We start from the raw sequence: 16,740 nt of genomic DNA, 5'->3' as shown, positions 1-16,740 counted from the left end.
ATAAAAGGTCATGCAGCCATCACCATAATATAATTTTAGAATGTTTGACACGTTAAAAAGTAACCTTGTGCTCCTTAGCAGTTATTCCTTATCCCCCCACCATACCCTCGGCAAACACTCATCGACTTTCTGGCTCTACAGATTTGCTTATTCTGGAAATTTCCTATAAATGGAGTGACATTTATGTAGTATTTTGTGTCTGGATTCTTTTACATAGCCTATCATAAGTCAGCTTTATTAGGATCTCAGCTTTTAAATTGATCATGGCAAAACCCTGAAATCATGACTAATTTTCCATTCCATTTGGGTCACCAGCACTTTGAATTGCTATTTGAAGTCACTTTTCTGATGCCTCATCCTGGTGAATGTTGGAAGAGACTACTATATATGAATATTATTTCCTCTAGATCTCTTCTCAGGTTCTGGTGGAGATTTGTATGTATTTGGAGTCACTCAGAGGAGTTATATTTGGGTTCCAAGGACTCTGGTAACCTGCTAAAATGTTCAGTAGGTATTAACAACGTTGCCTTGAACTTTTCCTCTTCCCTCTTCTACAGAACTTTCATAGATGTTTGTGAGTATCACAATGGTTCTGTGCAGTAAAGATCATCTTCCTTGTGAATCCTGGGGTCTTTCTAGGGACCCTTGGGTGTCTGCTTATAGAGGCTGTCAAGTTGACTTCAATCTGGAGGAGAGGACATGGATCATTAAAATCTGGTTTATTGCTAAAAGAGGAGAGTCTTCTGACATTAATCTGCTTATATAGCAGTTAGTGAAGACAATATCTGATGACTTCTATAGATTATAGACATGTCTGAACATTCCCAGGTGACTTCTCTGAGCTCTCTATTTCCTTACCAAGGAGACCATGAGACAGAGTGTAAGGGATACAGGCTCAGAGAACAGTCAGACTTAGGACTGAATCCTGGCATGGTGACTTAGCTCACTGATTTTTGTCAAGTTTTCTTAGCCTAATTTTTTCATGTGGGAAAATTAGGCAATAATGTCATGGAGTTGCTGTAAACATTCGGTTAGGTAATATATGTAAAGAACTCTACACTTGGTAGGTACTGAATAACCACTTACTGTTTTGTTTTTTTTAAAGTTTGTTTATTTATTTATTTTTTTTTTTGAGAAAGAGACAGAGAGAGTGAGCAGGGGAGGGGCAGAGAGAGAGGGAGAGAGAGAATGTCAAGCAGGCTCCGCACTGCCAGTGTGGAGCCCGATGTGGGGCTCAAACTCACAAACCATGAGATAATGACCTGAGCTGAAACCAAGAGGCAGACGCTTAACCTAGTGAGCCACTCAGGAACCTCAACCACTTCCTGTTTTTAAAGACAGTGTGATCTAGGAGAAAGAACTAAGGTTGAGGAATCAGATGAATAGTATTTGAACATTAGCTTTCAGTTTACCAGCTATGTGACCATGAGCAAGACGTTTTGTCTTTATTGTCCTCCGCTTACTCATCTACAAAAGGGAATAATATATTTTTTGAAGAGTTGATGTAAGAATTAAAGACAGTATTAATAAATTGCTCATTCCTGCACTTGCCATTATAGAAAGTTGTCAATAATTAATAACTGTGATCATTTTTATTGTTATCAAGCTGGCCATGGCCAGTGAGCATCTCTCTAAATCAGTGTCATAAAATACCTTCAATAAGGTGCCTACCTAGGTTGCAGTGATATTAGTAATGGTATCCAAATACATTCAATCCTTAGGGTTGGGGCACTACTCATGCGTCCACTCTTCTAGCATTCTGGCTGATGGAACATACGTACAAGGGTGCCAGAGAGCAAAGTGCAAAATATATATATATAGCTAACTCCATTGTGGGACTTTCTCATAAAAGCTGGCTAAGACAAGATAATGGACCCAATGCCAAAGTGGGGCTTTTTATCTTCCATTTTGAATTTACACTTAGGGATCTGCAAAGTCAGGCATGTCCAGGAAGAGAGAGCAAGAATGAGAGTGAGACAGATTCGGTGATAAGGCTGAGACATAGTAGCAAGAGTGAATGTGAGCATGCAGGGCATCCTGAATCTACTCACCGCCCACCCCCCCCCCTTTATTGTATGGTGGGTATTGCCTCATCTGCCAAGTTAGAGCCATAATCAGGAAAAAATGGCAGGATGGGCCCAACCCTGTATGCTTATTGCATGGGAACAGAATACAAACAGAGTAGGTCATACCTGAGCCCAGAAAGTGAAAAGGAGGAGTGAGTGGGAACCAGCATCTTTGCCTATAGGTGACCACACACATGGGCTGGCTGGTGTGGGTTATAAAGGCTAGGCCCACTTGCTCCCATTTGAAACAACTCTGAAGGGCCATCCCAGTTCCAAAACTCCCCATGAGGTCTTTGAAGCCATTTGTTATAACTACGGGTTGGTTCAGCATCACTTCTCAGTCCTGCTTCTTTCACTGCCCCAAAGTGTTGATCCTGAGAGCATCCTTAATAAGCCCCCTGCATGTAAACCTCCATCTAAGAGAGTGCTCCTCAGATAAGGGGAACTAGGAAACCTTCACAAAGCCTTTCCTCACCCATTCCCAGTGAACCTGGGTTTTCCTTTCTTTAAAATCTTCTAAACCCTTTTAGATACCCCTCTTATAGTGTTGGTATATTTCTGCCTTGAAATTTCTAAATCTTATTTATTTACTTTTGAGAGAGAGAGAGAGAGAGAAAGCACAAGCATGGGAGGGACAGAGAGGGGTTGGGGGGACACAGAATCCAAAGCAAGCTCCAGGCTCTAAGCTGTCAGCGCAGAGCCCGACACGGGGCTCAAACCCACAAACCATGAGATCATGACCTGAGCTGAAGTGGGACACCTAACCAACTGAGCCACCCAGGCGCCCATTGAAATTTCTATCCAAGTTTTGTCTTCCTCATTAGATCAGTAGCTTTCCAAAGATGGGATTTATATCTGATCTATTTCTATATATTTACCAGACCCAGCCTTTTGCCTTGCATATATAACAAATATTTGCTGAAATAATTAAGTAAGTCCAGACTGCAATATGAGTTGTCATCCCAGGGTTATCTCAATAACTAAATTTTAAAGTGTGATTAGGAAGCATGAGGAGAAAAGCAACCTATTTAAAGAGGTAGGATGTCTTCCCAGGTTAAAATTAAGGTTTCAAGCTTGATTACCTCCAAGGTGAGCAGCTAAAGCAAATAGGGGAAGTGTAGCAAGTGTAGGAAAAGAAGTCACTGGTGAACTCTGTATCCTCTGACTGATAAAGAAGCTACAACTGGGGAGCCTGGGTGGCGCGGTCTTAATCTTAGCTCAGGTCATGATCTCACATTTCGTGACTTCGAGCCTTGCATCAGGCTCTGCACTAGGAGTACAGAGCCTGCTTGAAATTCTCTCCCTCACTTTATCTCTCTCTATTCCTCTCTCCTCCCCTCCTTGCTCTCTGTTTCAAAATAAATAAATTTAAAAAAATTAAATTTTAAAAAAATTAAAAAAAAAAGAAGCTACAACTGCCATAGGGGTTATGGGCTCAGTGTTGTCAAATTCCTCAAGTCTTTCAAGAGAAGATAGGAAGCCAGACTTTATGTGACATTATTTAATCTTTCAAACATGTGCAGGCCAAGCAAATAATATCTATGAATTGGATTTGGTCCTGGAGGGCAACAGGTCTGAAATTCCTAGGAAGGACCTCTTAGGTTTTATATACCTTTGTTTTTCTCAATTGTGTGTATCTGTCCAAAATCGTTGTATTTCATGAGAGAATGATGAACTGTATTTACTGGAGGGCCATTTTTATCCACTGTTATGTACTGTTTTTCTCACTGAGAGGACCAGAGGAGGATGGTTATGTGCTGAGCACAGGATTTGGACCATAATTTCCAGAATGTTTTAAGAGTCTCAGAGGAAAGGTGCAATACAGCTGTAAGATAATTGTTGTGTTTTTTAATGCCTCTTTTTTTCACCTTTAAGATAAGCTTGTGAAATGGGTTGGCTAACAGTCCTGCTGTTTATTGAAAAAAGCAGCCAGGTCGTTTCGTTCTAGCATTATTGCATTTGTATTGCAAGGATACATAAATAGAAAATCCAGTCCCAAATCTAAGTCCTTTCTTCTGCAATACAGGGAAATATATCTCCTTTGTCTTCCATCTGATCACTCCTGACATCTGTGCAGTAAATATGGATTAGATAAAGACGCAAGTACTAAATTTCTTTTGTTGCTTTTAACTCATAAAATCAGATTATTAGTGTGAGTAAGGAAAGAGCCTTGTCTGTGAACACATGGCAGCTTAAGGGTGATCCTGTAAATGAAGGAGGCACGTGTGTGTGTGTGTGTGCGCGTGTGTATGCGTGTGTGTGAATTATCCAACCTCAGGATATGTGGGGTGGGGATACAGTACTCTTATGGTGCAAATGATGGGAAATTCAATAGCATATTGTGCAAAAGGGCAGGAAATCCTAGTATCTAACTGGTGGGCAATTCAGATCAAAGAGTTACATTTTGTTTGCTAAGGAGAGAATTACTAGGTTAGAATCTGATTTACTTAATTTGGGATATTAGAGTGGGGCTAAGAAAAAAAACCTAATAAATAAATATGAACACTTATGATTTACTGTGCTAAAATGGTCAGTGCAAAATGCACAGAAAATTCCTTATTTAAGGTACATTCTTATTTTGTGCAAAGGGAAATAAATGACACATATTATGAACTGTTGCTATTTATATGGAATTAAAGTCTGACTTATGAACATCAGTCTCAGGTACACAATAAAGATCAGAAGTATAGGACAAGAAAGCCTTGTTTAATTGATTGTAATCATATCCTTGTTTGGATTAAGATGTCTTACTTCCAGTAGAGCAAAATTCAGTGAACAAATTAAATTTAATATAATATTATCCAAAGGTGTTCTTAAGCTTTACATTTTGTTTTACAACATGTGGATTTGGTCTCAGTCGATATTCTTTAAAAATCATTCTTTATAAGTAAAGGCATTAATTCAAGTAACAGAATTTTAACTTGCATGGTAAAGCTATTGATTTTATTGTAGTGACCATGCTAAATGTCCTTACTTGTTTCATTCACAATTTCATTGATTTTGGGGAAGAGATATATAAATGTCTATGAAATAAATCTATGAAGGTTATTTTAAAGTTGCCTTTTGGAAAGCACCAACCATTTTATCTCAATGGGGTTTTGTTGAATCATAGCTTGCATTTTAGGAAGTGGGGTAACAGGCACAAAGAGAGAATGAAACCAGTGTTTTAGAGTTGAGGAGGTAAGAGCCCCTTGGGTTTCTGTGGCCCTCCATTGACGCTGGTCAACATCCTTTTTTCCCAGATGATGTTTCCAAGCAGCATGGCTGACTGAGTAGTATTCTCATGGAAGGAAAAGTCTGTCTCCTTTGAAAAAAAATTTTTTTTCAGCCAGTAGGAGGTGAAGAGTGGGCTGGAACTAGGTCAGGTTATCTCTTGTCAGACCCCTTTATCCGGTCCTCTGAGGTTTGTAGCTATTATAAAGGGAAAGTTGAGGCATTTGGATTCAGTTCTCCAGGTCCCTTCCAGACTAGCCTGTTGCCTTAAAGATGTGACTCTGTCTGAAGACCCTGACAATAAGGTATACCAGAGAGAGACCAACAGAAGCCTTTCAACTTCTGAAGGTATTGCCAATTGATGTCTACACTTTCTGTATTCAGTGTCAGTAGAAACATGCCAGAAGCGATTACTGTCCCGGATCTCTGTTTAGAGGTTCCTGAATTCAAGGATCTTTGAAGCATGACTACTTACTTAGTAGTCCCTTACTTAAGTGAGTCCTCATGGCTCCTTTAAACAACCTGGACATTTGTTCAGACCTTCCCATGAGGAACTATAGGTCTTAGCTGTCACCTGCTAAGAACATGTCTGACTTATGCTAAGTAACAATGCTTTATCCTAATCCTAATTCTGAAATACCTTTCCCTCTAACATAATCCTCCTCAAATTTTCTCACCAAAGTATCCTTCAATAAAGAGAGTGAATATATATTTTTAAGTAGCATGGGGAAAGGAAATGGAAGAAATTGTGAGTCCAACATAAAAGGTGATGCTAATGATACCTGAAGGTACATCCCAAAGGTTGATTTTTTCCCAGTTGTTGCATGCAATTTGTCTTACAAATTCCTGCCACAGTTTAACATTCTATCCCACAATATACAATGTCAAACTATAAAATACAGTATATAATTTTAATATTTGGCACTATTTAACAATGTGTTAATAAAGAATACATTAATGTTTAAAATAATGAGTCTTACTGGTTTGATATAAAATATTTCCTCTAAATACGTGAGTAAAACTGATTATCCAGGATGTTGTGTTAACTTCATCCAGTGGTTGCATCCAAAGGCTTTTCTTGCTTTTACTGCAGATTCCTCCCCAGCCTGTACCCACCTCTACCTAGAGGTATAAGGGATATGTGATGAGAAATATATTTCATCAGGTATGCTGGCTGGCTAACTAAATATTGTGTTAAATATTTATTCAGAGGCCTGGGGTTTATATTTTGTGCAGTTTTTACTTTTAATGTAGCACATCCCTTACCTCCTGAAATAGGTCTAAAAGGAGCATCCGAGTAAAGTCACGATTAGGATTGTTGTTAAATGTAATTATCCCAGAACTGGCAGCCAGGAAAAAGGAAGGACCTTCAGAAGGACCTCAGAAAGGGGTTTTGGAAGTGAGCTACTTTATCTTTTTATAAACTGTATGGAGATTAGAACTTCATGTAAAATAAGAAAGTAAATCTAAAAAATAATAGGATATAGTTAAATCAATATCGATATTTAGAGCGAAAATGCTTTATGGGAGGCAGTAAAATCTTTTAGGATCCTGGAGGAAAAATATGGGTGTAAGAATGGAATAAATTACTACAGTTTAATCACTTAGTAAATAACTAAAATACTGTTGCTGGATTTATGGTGTCAGAGAGCAACTTCCTATTAAATAGAGAGCATGTTAGTGATTCAATGGAGCTAGATTTTAGAGAAATCGTGGAGGGGCCATGGCTGTCTTCATAGCTTACCTTCAGTATTTCTCTTCATTATTCTTCCCTGCATGTGGGTCCATTTTAAAATGTCTTGTGTTGGTAAAACCATAAATTCTCATTTAAAGGGAGTCTGTCAGATTCTGAAACATCCATTTAAGAGCCTTACTTACCTGTGCTACTCACACTGCTGATCATTTTCATCAAAACCGTTTATGACTTCAGTTTACTCTTCTCCATTACAACCAGGGTCAGCCTTTTGGCTTCAACCCTGTGGCTGTATTTGACTCCAAAGTGTTTTGTGATGACCGCTAGCATTACAATTTTGTGCAAGTTGACACAAACAATGGGTCTTCAGATATTTACCATTTTCTGGCTCCCACTAGCATTATGATGGTAAAGCATTGATCTGAAGAAGCACAGAAACTGGGCTAGTAATAGCACCTCTTATCAAAACTTTGGTAAAGCTAGGGGCGCCTGGGTGGCGCAGTCGGTTAAGCGTCCGACTTCAGCCAGGTCACGATCTCGCGGTCCGTGAAGTTCGAGCCCCGCGTCAGGCTCTGGGCTGATGGCTCGGAGCCTGGAGCCTGTTTCCGATTCTGTGTCTCCCTCTCTCTCTGCCCCTCCCCCGTTCATGCTCTGTCTCTCTCTGTCCCAAAAATAAATAAACGTTGAAAAAAAAAAATTTAAAACCTTAAAACCTTAGGTTACCTATAGGTTTAAAAAAAAAAAAAAAAAACTTTGGTAAAGCTAGACATTGCCTCCAACAACACGCAAGGCAACACATTTCCATTATCCCTCTCCCCAACATACTTTGCCGACGTCTCTCTTTCCTGAGCAATTCTGAAAACTTTTCTTTTTTTTTCTTAAATTTTTTTTTAACATTTATTTATTTTTGAGAGACAGAGAGAGGCAGAGTATGAGCAGGGGAAGGGCAGAGAGAGAGGGAGACACCGAATTTGAAGCAGGCTGCAGGCTCCGAGCTGTCAGCACAGAGCCTGACATGGGGCCTGAACTCACAAACCATGAGATCATGACCTGAGCCGAAGTCGGACGCTCAACTGACTGAGCCACCCAGCTGCCCCTGAAAACGTTTCTTAACCTTAAGGATATTAATGTATCCTTTGTCCCATTTTTTAATTAATTGGCTAGAAAATAGTGACAGATTAAGTCTCACTGAATAATAATAAAATAATGACATTTTAATTATATTTTATATTATGCATATTCAGGTATTTATAGCAAAGTAACAAATATAAGGAAGTACAAAATGTTAACATAATGTCCAGAGGAGGTATATTCAATTAAGTATAGCTGTTTTCTCATACCCATTTAAAAATAATTTTCTGATTTTCAGCAAATTGTATATTTTTTCTTAAATATGATGTTTCTTTGGGCAAATGACCTTATATCACACTGAACCACAGAGATTGCCGAAATTTGAGTGCATTAATTGGGGTTCAACCCAGAGAAAGAGAACCTATGGGAAGCATAAATTAGGAGATGTACTGCAAAAAAAATAGACATATGATTGTGTGGACAAGCTAGGAAAGTTTCAAACCCTGGGGCTGGCAACCAGGAAGAGCTGGCTGGAACCCTCAGCACAGGCTGAAGCTGCTATCCAAAGTCAAAATTTCTTCATCAGGGAAGCTTCATCCCTGTTCTGAAAGCCTTTCAACTGACTGAATGAGGCCTGCGCTGAAAACCTAGGATAATCTCCCTTTCTTAAAACCAACTGATGAGAGGCCCTTGGGTAGTTCTGTTGGTTAAGTGTCTGACTTCAGCTCAGGCCATGATCCTGTGGCTCGTGGGTTCGAACCCTGCATCAGGCTCTGTGCTCACAGCTCAGAGCCTGGAGCCTGCTTCAGATTCTGCGTCTTCCTCTCTCTCTGCCCCTCTGCAGCTCGTGCTTTGTCCCTCTCTCTCAAAAATAGGTAAACATTAAACATTTTTTAAAAAAATCAACTGAAGATGGACTTTATTCATATACACCAGATATCTTCCCGGTAACACTTACCTTATTGTTTGATGAAATCACACAGGTGCTGTAACCTAGCCAGGTTGACCCATCAAAGGACCTCTATGTGGACCCTTTCTGACTATAGGAAAGGTAACTAAATGTGGTTTGACCTAATATAACAGTGAAACAGTTTCCCAAGTTCTTCCTGTATCTGTATGACTTAGCTATTTTAGGACGTCAGAAAATCACTCTAAAATTACTATAAACTCATCAATGGGAAAACATTTGATACCTTCTTAGATTTTCTTCAAGCCCCCTAAATCATATTAGAATGTTGTTGTTGTTATTATCATTATCATTCCACATGAAAACCCTCTTATTATTTGAAGGCCTGCTTTTAATGTTCTTTTTTTTTCTGGAAATGACTAGCTTCATTAATTGGGCTTTTTTTAAATTTAATTAATGATAAAATAATGAAACAGTGTCTGTTATATACTTTACAGAATGTACAGTGCATTTTTACTATAGCATTTCTTTGTACTCAGCATAGGAGCACAATAATAAACAAAGCAATAATTCCAATTATATTCTAATCTTGAACCAACCAGATATCATACTGTGTTCACATACACTGAAGGACCGGGGACATGTTTCTCTTTTCAAATAAACAATATGCTGACTTGGCAGTGCTCAGAAAAAGAAATTGCAAACCAGATCCTTGACCCAACTTCTGAGAATAGCCTTCCCACAACAGGACAGCTCCCTACTTCTTCCTCAGGGAGGGGGTGAAATAAGAGTATTGTATATTGGGGCACCTGGATGGCTCAGTCGGTTAAGTGTCTGACTGTTGGTTTGTCTCAGGGCATGATCTCTCATGGTTGGTGGGTTCAAGCCCTACATTGGGCTCATGCTGACAAGGCAGAGCCTGCTTGGGATTCTCTTTCCCTCCCTCTTTGTCTCTCCCACGCATGTTGGCTCTCTCTCTTGGTCTCTCTCTCAAAATAAATAAACTTTAAAAAAGAGTACTGTATATTGCTCTCTCTACTGTACCCAGAAGCTTTTAAGACCTAGCTGTGCTTTTTGGATCAAATAAGCCAAGGTACCAGTTTAGCGAAGGAGAGCTTGGTAAAAGTGTCATTACGGTCAGTGAGAAATAGCGGTTTTAAACTTCAGACTCTTAAAAAGAGATGTTAGAAAAATGTCAACCCTGTGAACAGTTGACTGCCAGGATAGTTTTGCCTTATACGTTTGAGTCAGTTATGTTTCCAGCATTGTTGTAGTTATGAAATTTGGAGTCAGCAAATCTGCATTATTTATGGCGAACGGCACTATATATCCTCACTTTGGTATTCTCTGTTTGCTTTGGTCTCTTAGTGACTTTTGCTAATTGCATAACATGGAGTTAGATGAGCATACAAATTAGTTTTTTGATGATGCTGAACCACAGGCCAAAGAATTTATCAAAGAATTCTCTTTGCTTCTCCATTTCAACTTCTAGTGAAGGCTTTCATGCTTTTATCTTGGCTACTATATATTCTTCTTACCACTGACCTTTCCCGTTTCTTGAGGCTGCCACTGCTAATTCAGCATGAAGGTACAACCCCGATGAATTAGTGTAACAAATCAGACATCTTTGTACTGTATAAACTTGGTTAGCATTTATTAATCAATTCATTACTCCAATCAGAGGTGCTGATGCTACAACCCTTGCTGCCACTGCTGGTGAGCCAGCAACATCCTGGGGGCCCGGGGGAAGGCGGGACAGGTTGCTCCATGGAAACTTGGGACATTTTTCAGGGAAGGTCTTTAGCCAGAAACTCTCAGTGGATTAATGCTATGCCATGAAACATCAGATAGCAAGAGCTGTTATTATATATTATGCTTCTGCTTTTAATATAATGTCTTGTTTTACATTTTTATTGCCTTTTCCCTGATTGGGAATTGTTCTTAGAGTTGAAGATTCTATTCATGAAATTTCATGATAAATATAGAAAAAATATACCCGTAGTCTATAAACACACAAATATCTAAGTACATAAATACATAATACAGATGAAACGGGTTAAAGTTTTTTAGTGTTTCTTTATTTTTGAGAGAGAGATAAAGATAGAGTGCAAGAGGAGGAGGGGGAGACACACACACACACACACACACACACACACACAGAATCTGAAGTAGGCTCCAGGCTCCATGCTGTCAGCACAGAGCCTGATGGGGGGCTCAAACTCACAAACTGTGAGATCATGACCTGAGCTGAAGTTGGACACATAATCGACTGAGCCACCCAAGCACCCAGAAACAAGTTAACTTAAAACCTTCATTGATTTAATGATATTTATAAACTGCATCTAAGATTTTTTTCCTGTGATTGTCAAAACACTTTCATGCAATCTGGAATTTTTTTTTTTCAGCATTCAGGGAGGGTTCAGGTTTTAGATGTGCAATTACCATACTGAAGAGCAGGGAAAAACATCTGGAGTGAGGAAAGGGGCAATGGTGCACAGAAATAGAAGCTCATTTATCTTCAAGCTGGAAGGTGGGAAAAGGAAAGTACCATTCACACCTGGGTGTATAAATCAGTATCTATTACATTCCATTAAAAACGCGAGCAGCCCCTATTATAAGGCTGGTTTGAATGTATAAGGTAGATCTGTCAGTTTTGGTGTAATTTAATAGCTGTATTATGGAGTGCACCTAGTATCTAGGGCAGATAAGATGGGGGTATAGTGAAGCACTTTTAACAGGATTTTACTATATATTTTTTGAGTCAACTAATAAAATATGATTTCATATCATCCAATCATCATTTCTACTACTGAAAGGATAGCTTCTGCCATGGGAAACACATTCCAAGAATCCACTTCTGGTCTGGTATTTAGGGACCAATGATTGAATTGGGCTTATATTACAGGTAACTATAATTTACAGGTAACCAGATAAAAGTGTTAGTAATGACGCTCATTTGGGACACACATTGCTAAAGGTTGGGGACCTCTGCTGGGAAAAGGAACTGCCAAGCCACTTGTGTAGTTTTATTAAAAAGTAGTTGTCCAGCACTGAAGGACATCTTTCCTTCCTTTTGTCAAAATAAGGTTGGTTCTTTCATGATCAATGCTGTACTTGTGTCTCTAGATTTGGCTGTTGTTTAATTATGTATTACCTACATATTATCTTGACAGCATAAATAATATATAGGCAATTGGTCTGGGATATTTATAAAGTCTGGAAAGATAATATTGATCAATGTTTCCTAGACATGACTGAGTCTCCATGGTTCAGAGCTGGGGAACACAGTACAAGTTTTATTACTTGATGAATTCCAGAATAGGAATTGACTTTCTTCTCACTGCTTTCTTGCTAGACTCCTGTATACATCTGTGTGTGTGTGTGTGTGTGTGTGTGTGTGTATGTGCCTTGATTATAAGCAAATATGTTTATTGAAAAAAGTTAGAAAATATGGAAATTTACACGAAGAAATTTAAACTACCCATAAACTCACTACCCAAATACAAACATTTTATAACTACCACTGAACATACATTCATTCATCAAATATTTACTAAGCCATCATACTACACACAGGTAGACTTCTAGGTGCTGGGAATACATTAGTGGCCAGAACAGAGAAAAAAGCCCTATCCTCTCAGAAATTACATTTTACTGGGGGGAGTCAATATACAAATAAGTAAACTTTGCAGTTGTTGGATACTTTCCACCTGGGTACTTCCACACTGCTCTGTGGAAGGATGGACTTTAAGGACCACATCAACCAGCTCCTTTGTCCTCTGCATGCTGGTTGGCTTCAGAAAGTGGGAGGCACTGGCAGGAGATCAGAAAGTGGAAGGCAAGAGATGCCAGAGTGTTTATTCCTGCTGAGCCATGGATTCACAGTGGCTTTGTTCCCGCTCGAAGGCCATATCTCCTGCCCCGCATCCTCTTGTGCAGGTACCACTTTGTCTCCAGGTTCTGATAACCGCACTCCCCTCCTGCTCCTTCATTTACAGAGATGGCATTGCCCCTACCCTCTCCCCGCCCCAACTGTTCCTCATCCTGGGATATTTTGCAGTATCTTGCTGATTTTCCTTAACTCTGCTTACACCCTTATAAATACTCCCTGTACTTTTTTTTTTTCCCCAATTATTATACTCTGTGTGCCATCTGTTTCTTTCCAGGACCTTGACAGATACATTTAGTATGCTACAGAGCTATAAATATTAAGGTGGACAAATAAACATGGGTATGGGGATTGAAGTACTTGAGAAGAGTGTGGGTGTGAGAAGGGTATGGGGATTGAGAAGAATTTGGTCTTTTAGGTGTAGTGTGTGCAGGGAAGGCTTCAATGAGAAAGTGATTTTAAGTGAGATCTGTAAGGAAAGAGTGAGCACCTTCTACAAACACACAGAAAGAAAGAGAAGTGGGGAGGGAGAGAGGGAAATTTCTAGGAATATACACATTCCTATATTGCAAGAATAGAATTGTATTATTGCACACGGTGTTCTGTAACTTAACACTGCAGGAGCGGTTCCCTATACCATCAAATATGCTTTTATTATTCGATTGTAATGATTATATGGAACGTCGTTTTAAAGTTATAGCATACTTTATTTAATTGATCCCCTGCTTTTAGACAATTAGGCTGATTTTACAACTCCATTACTATAAATGAACCTTGTTGACAGTCCTAACTTCCTGAAAGCATTTTAATGGATTTCCAGGGCCTACTGGGTCATCTTGAAGGAATCGCTGTTTTGCTCTTTCGTAAAATGGCAGACTGGGCTCAGTCCTGGGAGCTGTTAGCGTGGAGCTGTTGGCATCAGTCTTTGGGAGAGATTCATCATTGGTGCCCAAGGGTAATTTGCAAATGGGTGTGGGGTGTGTAATTACCGTATTGAACAACAAGAAGCACCACCTAGAATAAGGGGCAAGATTACAAAGGGAGTGATAGTTCTTTCTTTTCCTTAAACTGGAAGCTTGCATGGTGACATGTAAGTACAGTATTCATAACTGAAGCCCTCTTTAACCTGAAGAAACTTCTCATCACCCACGTGGTCACTCTTCCTCAAGCTGATCGAGAAATGAAGTCCTGGAAGAGCTAAGTGGTTTGTTGGGTAAGCTTCTCTTGTTGGATGAGCTGAGCATACATAGATTGTGTCGGCAGGCATGCGTGTTCATTTGATTGAGTTTGAGGACAGGAGGGTTTTGCTGCTGGCTGTGTCTGGAGTCCTTGGTGAAAGATGAGAATGTGAGAATGGTCCCCTTTGATTGGCTCCATCCCACTGGCTCTGTTGTGCTGCCCCATTCTCCAAGGATATATGTCATCTGCAGAATCAGGTTCTCATAAAAGTATAGTTTTGTTAAGACCCTGTATCTTTTGCCTCAATTGTTGTCTGTGGGTAAATTGTACTCTTCACTGGTCTATTTCTGAAAAATAAAAATAATAATCTCAGAAAATAACTTTTTGCACACATTTCATAAATATTCACTGAAATTATATCTGAATATAGTTCATGTTCTTTAAATTTTTTCTTCCTCTCTCTCTCTATTTCTCAGCCAAGATCCCTCTCCTTAGTGAGATGATGTGGAAAGACACCTCAAAAAGTTATTTAGAAGTCAACCCAGAGTGAAAAGGCAAACTCCCGCACTTCTTCTGGCTTTCAAAAAGTTCTGTTTTCTCTTGTCTTTTTTCATATCTCAGGCACACCTCCTGAGACTCCGAATGCCAGTATAAATATAAACACAAGTCACTAAGTTTCTCAGGCGCCAACACAAAATGAATCAACAATGGCAGCCCTGCACTGCTCAGACTGAAGGAGCATTCGTTGTGAAGCCAAGTTTGGATCAGAGGTTTTTCTCTCCGAGGAGATTTGTTGTCTCTTTCCAGCTTTGGAGTGGGTTATAATGACAGCTCTGGGGTATAGAACACAGTAAGAGTCGGTGTAATCCAAGGAATCCCACATTCTCATAAGTGATATCTTTGCAAATATTATTATTGCCTATTCACAAGTGAAGAAACTGGGGCCCAAAGAAACTCAAGACTACGGGGCTAAACCATCAATCTGAGTATGACAGAGCATTCACTATGATGACCAGTGTGTAGGTGTTCCATGTTGTCTTTTGATGACTCCAGAGAAAATTGGAGAATTGAACTCATCTTAAATGTCCCACAGGAGATCCAGTAGGCTTGTGTTAGGACTCCCAATTGATCATGAAAAGATTCCAGAACATTCCCAATTTAATATCTCTAGGTCTGGCTTTTGTACACCATAAAACTGAAAAAAAAAAAGAAAAAAACCATTTCTCAATATACAGTTTACTTACTTTACTCATAACATTGGATGTTTTTGCCTTTTCATGTTATTTTAGAGCAGCTCTTCAGAGACATATTCTGTCATTACACTAAATTATTGAAGTACTTTCAGTTTCCTGAATATTCTAATTCTCTCTTTGCTGCTGGACTTTTCATGGTTTTCTTTTTGAACTGTTCTCCATGCCCCTGATTGCTTTCCCATAACACTCTCTTTTGTATATATGCTTATTCATTTTGCTTGACGAATTCGTATTCATCTATCAATTCTCACTTCAGGTTACCATATTTAAATTGGGCAGATATTCCTCCTTGGTGTTCTGTTCCCACCACTCCCCAAATTTTATCCGTTGTATTGTGTATCACTTAGTAATATGTAGTTCTCTGTATTTTTCTCTATTTCCCATATAATGGGATAGGTAGGGATATTGTAAGTCATGTGTGCTGCTGTATCCCTAGCACTTAACAACAGATGTTCAATACATCCTTTTAGAATGAATGGATAGATGAACTCATGAATGGGTGGACAGAATAAGCAGATTAATCCTTCCAGTAGTTAAAAAAGTTCTTTTTATACCCTTTGCATTTAGAGCCACTATGTTTGGGTCACTCAGTTCTTGAAATATTTACTTGATCCAGTTGAACAGCCATCCTTTAAAAAGCTTTTAGGTCCCTGTTTATATTACCAGTAACCATGTTTGGCCATCCGGACTTTAGGGTGTTCCGCATGCTGCCTCCTTGAGCTAACTGCCTTTGTAGCCACCACACAGAACGGAATGGACCTCCACCCAAAATTTGGTTCAGATGTTGAGATCAGTGACACACATATACCATATTACTCACAAAATGAGGCTCTCTGGGGAGACCAAGGTGGATCCTGAGAAGGTCTGAAATGGCTTGAGGTTTCTATGGTGTTTTGGGTGGGGGGTCTGGAGTGAGGGTTCTTATGTGTGGCCTTGGGCTTGTGTGGTTTGAACTTCCTGCCAGTGTCAAATGAGGGAGCACCCAGGGGCTTGCCCAGATATGGGGCAGAAGGGAAAGAGTAAGGGGTGAGGCATAAATGTTGTCAGGAAACATAAAAAAAAAAAAAAGAATTATTAGGGGAAACTGGCTAGAACCATAAAATCTGGGGGCAAATTAATTTTTTCTCAGGGAAAACTAATGCTAAGTTAGCCTGGGCTGGAGGTCTATTTGTTAAGTAGCATTAATGTAGGAAGGTAATGTAGATCTCCTTTTGTGTCTCTGGGAAGCAGTACATCTCTTTGTTTATCCCTTGTATAATTCATGCAGGCCTTAATTGTATTAGGTAAGGGGTAGAGAATTTAAAACTAAAAAGGTTTCAATGATTCTGGGAACGTGCATTTATTACTGTGATGAAAAGAGCTGGCTCTCCCAGTCTCTATTTGCTGCAGTGTTTCAGTGCTTCTCATCTCCAATAAATCAGAGGCTGGGATCTGGTCCCTTGGCTGAGAACAGTGCCTGAAATGGATGC

The sequence above is a fragment of the Lynx rufus genome, unplaced genomic scaffold (genome assembly GCF_022079265.1).
Source record: "Lynx rufus isolate CCGP_SWC_20201006 ecotype Redwood Valley unplaced genomic scaffold, mLynRuf1.p SCAF_9, whole genome shotgun sequence".
NCBI classification, from domain to species: Eukaryota; Metazoa; Chordata; class Mammalia; order Carnivora; family Felidae; genus Lynx; species Lynx rufus.
Note: the sequence above shows the minus strand (reverse complement) of the source record.